The following is a 5,861-nucleotide window of genomic DNA, read 5'->3' as shown; positions in this document are numbered from 1 at the left end:
TAAAAAGAAAAAAGACATGGGGCACGTGGGTGGCTCAGTGGGTTAAAACCTCTGCCTTCAGCTCAGGTCATGATTCCAGGGTCCTGGGATCGAGCCCCGAATCAGGCTCTCTGTTCAGCGGGGAGTCTGCTTCCCTCTCTCTCCACCTGCCTCTCTGCCTACTTGTGATCTCTGTCTGTCAAATGAAAAAATAAAATCTTAGGAAAAAAAAAAAGAAAAAAGACATGTAAGGAGCTAAGTACAGCACGTTGTTAGCCTCTTATGAGTGTTACCTAGTTATCATTATTATTGTTACCTCAAATTCATGTTATTCATTCAACCAACCTCTGAGCACTGCAGTTTAGCCCCCAAGAGCAGATCAGGAACCCCCCACAAAGGGGTAGTCAGGGCTGTGATGCTGACAGGGCCCAGCAGAAGGGAGGGACCTAGCCTTGGGACCTGGGCTGATCACTGCTGCTTCCCAGAGGACAGAAAGTCAATCAGTTCCCCACCTGTGAGGAGGAATATCTATAAAAATACGAAGGCACAGGGGCGCCTGGGTGGCTCAGTGGTTTAAGCCTCTGCCTTCAGCTCAGGTCAAGATCTCAGGGTCCTGGGATCGAGCCCCACATCGGGCTCTCTGTTCAGCGGGGGAGCCTGCTTCCCCCTCTCTCTCTGCCTCTCTGCCTACTTGTGATCTCTCTCTGTCTATCAAATAAATAAATAAAAATCTTAAAAAAAAAATACGAAGGCACAGCCATCACTGTGGTAAAACCCTCAAAGAGCAGGGTCCCTCTGCTTAGGGAGGAGGTCCACAGACGCTTAAGGTCCCGGGAGGCTCAACTCTGGGGCTCTGCCCCCCTGCCCCCCTACCCTGTCCATCACTCCATCCTGGCCTCATCCTTCTTCTCGAAAGTTCTACCCCTTCGAGCTCCACTGCCTCTGCCTGCTTCCCAGGCTGGGTCTGAGCCCTCAGGTGAGGAGGCCTCTGCTCTGAACTCACAGTGCACTCGTACACCCCCTCTAGTAACTCTCATCACCTCGTCACACCCGGGCCCCATTCACCAGAACATTCCAAGAAGACAGGGACTGAGGAAGAGAGAAACATGTGCTATGAGGGCAGCACTGAGACAGCTAGCAGGGACGACAGGCACCTTAACCAATTCATGCCACGGACTTCGCTAGGCAGCCTCCACTTCCGGGAGGTTCTAAGTCAGGCAAGACAGTACCCATGACCTTTGAGGGCAGACAACTGGCCAGTTAACCCCCCTGTGGTGGGGAAGTGCCTGTGTGCGGGCGGCCTCAGGCCACAAGAGTGGGGTCTGCCAGTGCCCCAATGACCTTTCAATTGGGTCACCGCTGCTACCAACACCACTAATGCCACCAAGCCACCAAAACACCTCCACCAAGACTGCAACCACCATCATGTCGGAAACAAAGACTGACTTCCCAGGAAATTGCCGTGGAGCAAAGAGGGGCAATGAAGAGAACAGACCTTAATCTGCCATTTAAAAAAAAAATGCTTGCACAAGAGTAAGCGCTCAGTAAATATTGGGCATCACCATCACTAATAGTAACAAGGGCACCCATCACATAGGTACTCAGCAAACAGCAGCTTCCTGGACCTGGGGAGTGAGGAGTTGGAGGCGGTCGGCCAACAGCCACCTACACTCGTGCACGAGGAGTTGGAGCTGTAGGAGAGGGACAGCCGTGACCCTTCAGGACACAGGTGGGGAAGCTGGGGCCTAGACAGGGAGGCCTCACCCAAAGTCAGAAGCAAGGTCTGGGGGCGCCTGGGTGGCTCAGTGGGTTAAGCCGCTGCCTTCGGCTCGGGTCGTGATCCCGGGGTCCTGGGATCGAGCCCCGCATCGGGCTCTCTGCTCAGCAGGGAGCCTGCTTCCTCCCCTCTCTCTGCCTGCCTCTCTGCCTACTTGTCAAATAAATAAATAAATAATCTTTAAAAAAAAAAAAAAAAAAAAAAAAAAGAAGCAAAGGTCTGTCCCGAGAGCCTTGATTTCCTAGACCAACACCTCATCCTCATGATAAACTCCACCTGCCCGAGGAGGGAGGTGATGTGTGATACCCCTGGATTCCAGGTAGCCTACTCACTCCCAAGGACAGTTCTGTAAGGGTGGGAATTCAGGCTGAAGCTCGAAGGCCTTGCCAAGGCCTTGCCCCCACATGAGGCAGGTGCAGCTTCTTGACTTGATGGAGCCCGGGAAGCCGGCCGTCCTGCAGATCAGGAAGGGAAAGAGGGCCCAGGGGAAGCCCACCCTGGCCCCTGGTTCCCTGCGCTTTTAGCAGCTGTGGGCATCAACATGGCCAGCTAGCCAAGCAGCCCCTGGCTTCCCTAAGGATCTCAGCCCTTGACACACGTCTGGTCTCCCTGGCCATCTTCCCTCAAGACCCTCTTTCTACTATCTCCACCCTTCCCCGTCGCCCACCACTCCTCGGGTCAGCAAGACCCTGCAGCATGGCAGTGCCATTCACCGCAGGCCTGAGTGACCCCTGAAGCCCACGCCCTTTCCACTTGGTTTCACTGCCACCTGGGGGTCCCAGCTGCTATTTCTTATCAGTGCCCCTAGACCTCTTCCCCAGGGACAGAACTTTCTGAACTTTCCGCCTTCCACACCCCCTTTCTGGAGGAGCCTTGTTCCCCAAGTGGAGATAGTGATGTCGAGGCCAAAGAACAGCTCCCAGGGCTGGAGGCCTTGGAGGTGCTGTCAGGCAAGGGCAACTGCCACAGCCAGCTCAGCCTGAGCACCTGCTTGGCAGGAAGTTAGAAGGGGACTTTGCTGGAAATCTGCCTTTAATCTTGGCTTCCTGTTTTCTGCCCTGGGGGACCGCCCAGAAGGTCTGAGTTTCAAACCATTTCACACCAGCTTCTCTAAACTGTCATCTCAGAGCCCAGGGGGAGGGGAGGAGGCAGGAGGAAGAGAGGAGAGGTCCTCCGCCTTCTCAAGGGACCCTGGGAACACAGAACAGTCCTGCCATAAAGGTGCTTAAACTCTGGACTTCCGGCAACCAACCACCCATCCAACTCTGCGGAGAGCTAGCCTTGCTCATGTTGTTAAAATGCCTCCAGGAGGGCGCCTGGGTGGCTCAGTGGTTTAAGCCGCTGCCTTGGGCTCAGGCCCTGATCTCAGGGTCCTGGGATTGAGTCCCGCATCGGGCTCTCTGCTCCGCAGGGAGCCTGCTTCCCTTTCTCTCTCTCTCTCTCTCTCTGCCTGCCTCTCCATCTACTTGTGATCTCTCTCTGTCAAATAAATAAATAAAATCTTTAAAAAAAAAAATGCAGCCAGGAGTCCCGAGCTCCGTGCTCCCCATCCTGCGTTTCCAGACTCTCTTTTTTTACTCCCCCCACCGTGGAGACTAGTGGCCCAGCCTGGGAGAGCAAGTGCTGGAGCCTACCAAGCAGAGCGGGGGTGCTCCTCTTAAATTTCCTCCCCAGTCCTAAAACCCAAGGACCTTCCTCCTGGGATGATTTCCTTGCCTACAGTCTGCTGAGTTCTGAGGCCATTTGGAGCTCCTCAGACCGGAATCCCAGTCCTGGGAGGGTAGGACCCTGAGGAAGTTCTTTACTTCATTCAAGCCTCAGTGGCCTTGTCTGTAGAACTTGGCTCCAGACGCCAGCCCGACATCTCCACGTCTCACAGGGGCCTTACAGCTGCTTTGTTCAAATCAGCTCTTGAGCGCTCCCACACTTGCCCTCTCCCAAGTCCTCTGCACTGTGGCAAAGGAGTCCCATCTTTTCCCAGATGCTCCAGCCATACCCAAGGATTAGGCCTGCTTTCTCCTGTGGCCTCACTCCCCACAAACAGCACCCGAGCAAGAGCTGTCATGTGGCTCCTCTTTGTCCGTGGGGACCCATGCCCATCACCTCTGGGTCCTCACTGGCCTTATAATAAAATCTAAACTCTGGGGCACCTGGGTGGCTCAGCCAGTTAAGCATCTGCCTTTGACTCAGGTCATGATCTCTCCTGGGATCAAGCCCCACATCCGGCTCCCTACTCAGTGAGGAGTCTACTTCTACCTTTCCCTCTGCCCCTCCCCCTGCTTGTGTTCTCTCTCTTTCTGTCAAATAAATAAATACAATCTTTAAAAAAAAAATAAAATAGGGGCACCTGGGTGGTTCAGTGGCTTAAAGCATCTGCCTTCAGCTCAGGTCATGATCCCAGGGTCCTGGGATCAAGCCCTGCATTGGACTCTTTGCTCAGCAGGGAACCTGCTTCCCCCCACTCTCTCTCTCTCTCTGCCTGCCTCTCTGCCTACTTGTGATCTCTCTGTCAAATAAATAAGTAAAATCTTTAAAAAAAAAAAAACTAAACTCATGTAATAGGACACCTGGCCAACAAGGCGCCCCAGGATCTGGCCCCTTCCTCCAATACCTCTCTTCCCCACTTGTGGACTGTGTCCCCTTGGCCTTCTGACCAACCTTCAAGCTGCTGAGCCTCTGTGCCTGGCTCCGCTAGTCTGTGCTCTTCCACCCAGCATTCATGACTTCCTGTCTTTCGCCACAGCATCTAATCACCCCATTTGCTTATCCTGCTGGGCGAGAGCCATGGGGGCCTTGCTTGTGCCTTCATCTCCAGCCTTCAGGACTGTAGCAAGCACTTAGTAGGTGTTCAATAAGGGTTTGTCGAGTGAGTGAATGCTAAGGGACTGGGAAAGTAGGAAGTTAGCTCTCCCCCTAGAGTGCACCCAATGGGCCAGGGTACTTAATTGGTTTGTCTCCTGGACCTGGGGTTCAGGGAGGGTAAAAAAAAAAAATGTATTTCATTCTGCTGTGTGGAGAGGCAGAGCCAAAATTCAAATGCAATTCTATTTGACTCCAAAGTTCACACTCGTGGCCGTAGCAAACCAAGGGAGAAAATCAAATGTGTGGGGGATAAAGGAAGATGGCTTGGTGACAAAACTGGGACAAGAATTAGAGCATTTTCCCCAAATCCCCACAGTCCTTTCCCATTTCACCAGCTGACCCCGTGGGGGGAGGGGAGCTGTCAACTTCTCCCTTTCAGAAGCCTTCTGCAGAGCTGCTACTTTCCTCCAGGCTGAGAGGTGGCCCCACACAGCTCTCCCTTATCATTCCATCTTGACCTCAGAGGAAAGAAAGGGAAACCAACCAGGGCTGAGCACCCTCCCCGACCGCCACCCCCAGGGTGGTTATCTTGCTGAATCTGCAGCATCTCTCAAGAGCATAAGGATATTTTGAGCCTCATCTTACAAAAGAGGAAACTGAGCTCAGAGACCTTAAGTAGTTAGCCCAAGGTCACACAGCTAGTCAGTGGCTCAGCTGAGATTTAACTTAAGATTTGAACCCCCAATCCGTGCTTTTTTTCCATTACACCACAGCACTCTCTGAGACTGGATATCTCCTCAAAGGGTAGAGGTGTGACTACTACCTCCCCCCTTTTAAAAAATAATTAATCAATTTTTGAGAGAGCTGGAAGAGTGCCCATGTAGGGGGTGGGGGACAGAGGGGGAGGGAGAGAGACTCTTAAGCAGGCTCCTCTACCCAGCGCAGAGCCCAACACCGGGCTCGATCTCATAATCCTGAGATCATGACCTGAGCCAAAATCAGGAGTCGGACACTTAGCCGACTGCACCACCCAGGCGCCCCTATTTACCTCCTTGAAGGGCTAGCCCCTTACTGGGAAGCTGGCCCAGGGGTGCAGTGGGTCACAGGGCGAGCCTGTGGTTTGTCTGGGGAGGCACACCCAACTCGTGCTCCTGGCATTTGAGGCTCTTTGCACACTCAGCCAGGCTGTCTCTCCAGCTCACTCTCCCCAGGGCCCATTACTGTCCCTCTCATTCGTTCAGTCTGGGTATACTACGCTTTGCCAGTATGCTTCATTTCCCCCACCAGACAGTGCCCCTCCTCT

Source organism: Mustela lutreola, chromosome 7 (genome assembly GCF_030435805.1).
Source record: "Mustela lutreola isolate mMusLut2 chromosome 7, mMusLut2.pri, whole genome shotgun sequence".
NCBI lineage: Eukaryota > Metazoa > Chordata > Mammalia > Carnivora > Mustelidae > Mustela > Mustela lutreola.
The sequence above is the reverse complement of the archived record's forward strand: the minus strand, read 5'-3'. Positions refer to the sequence as shown.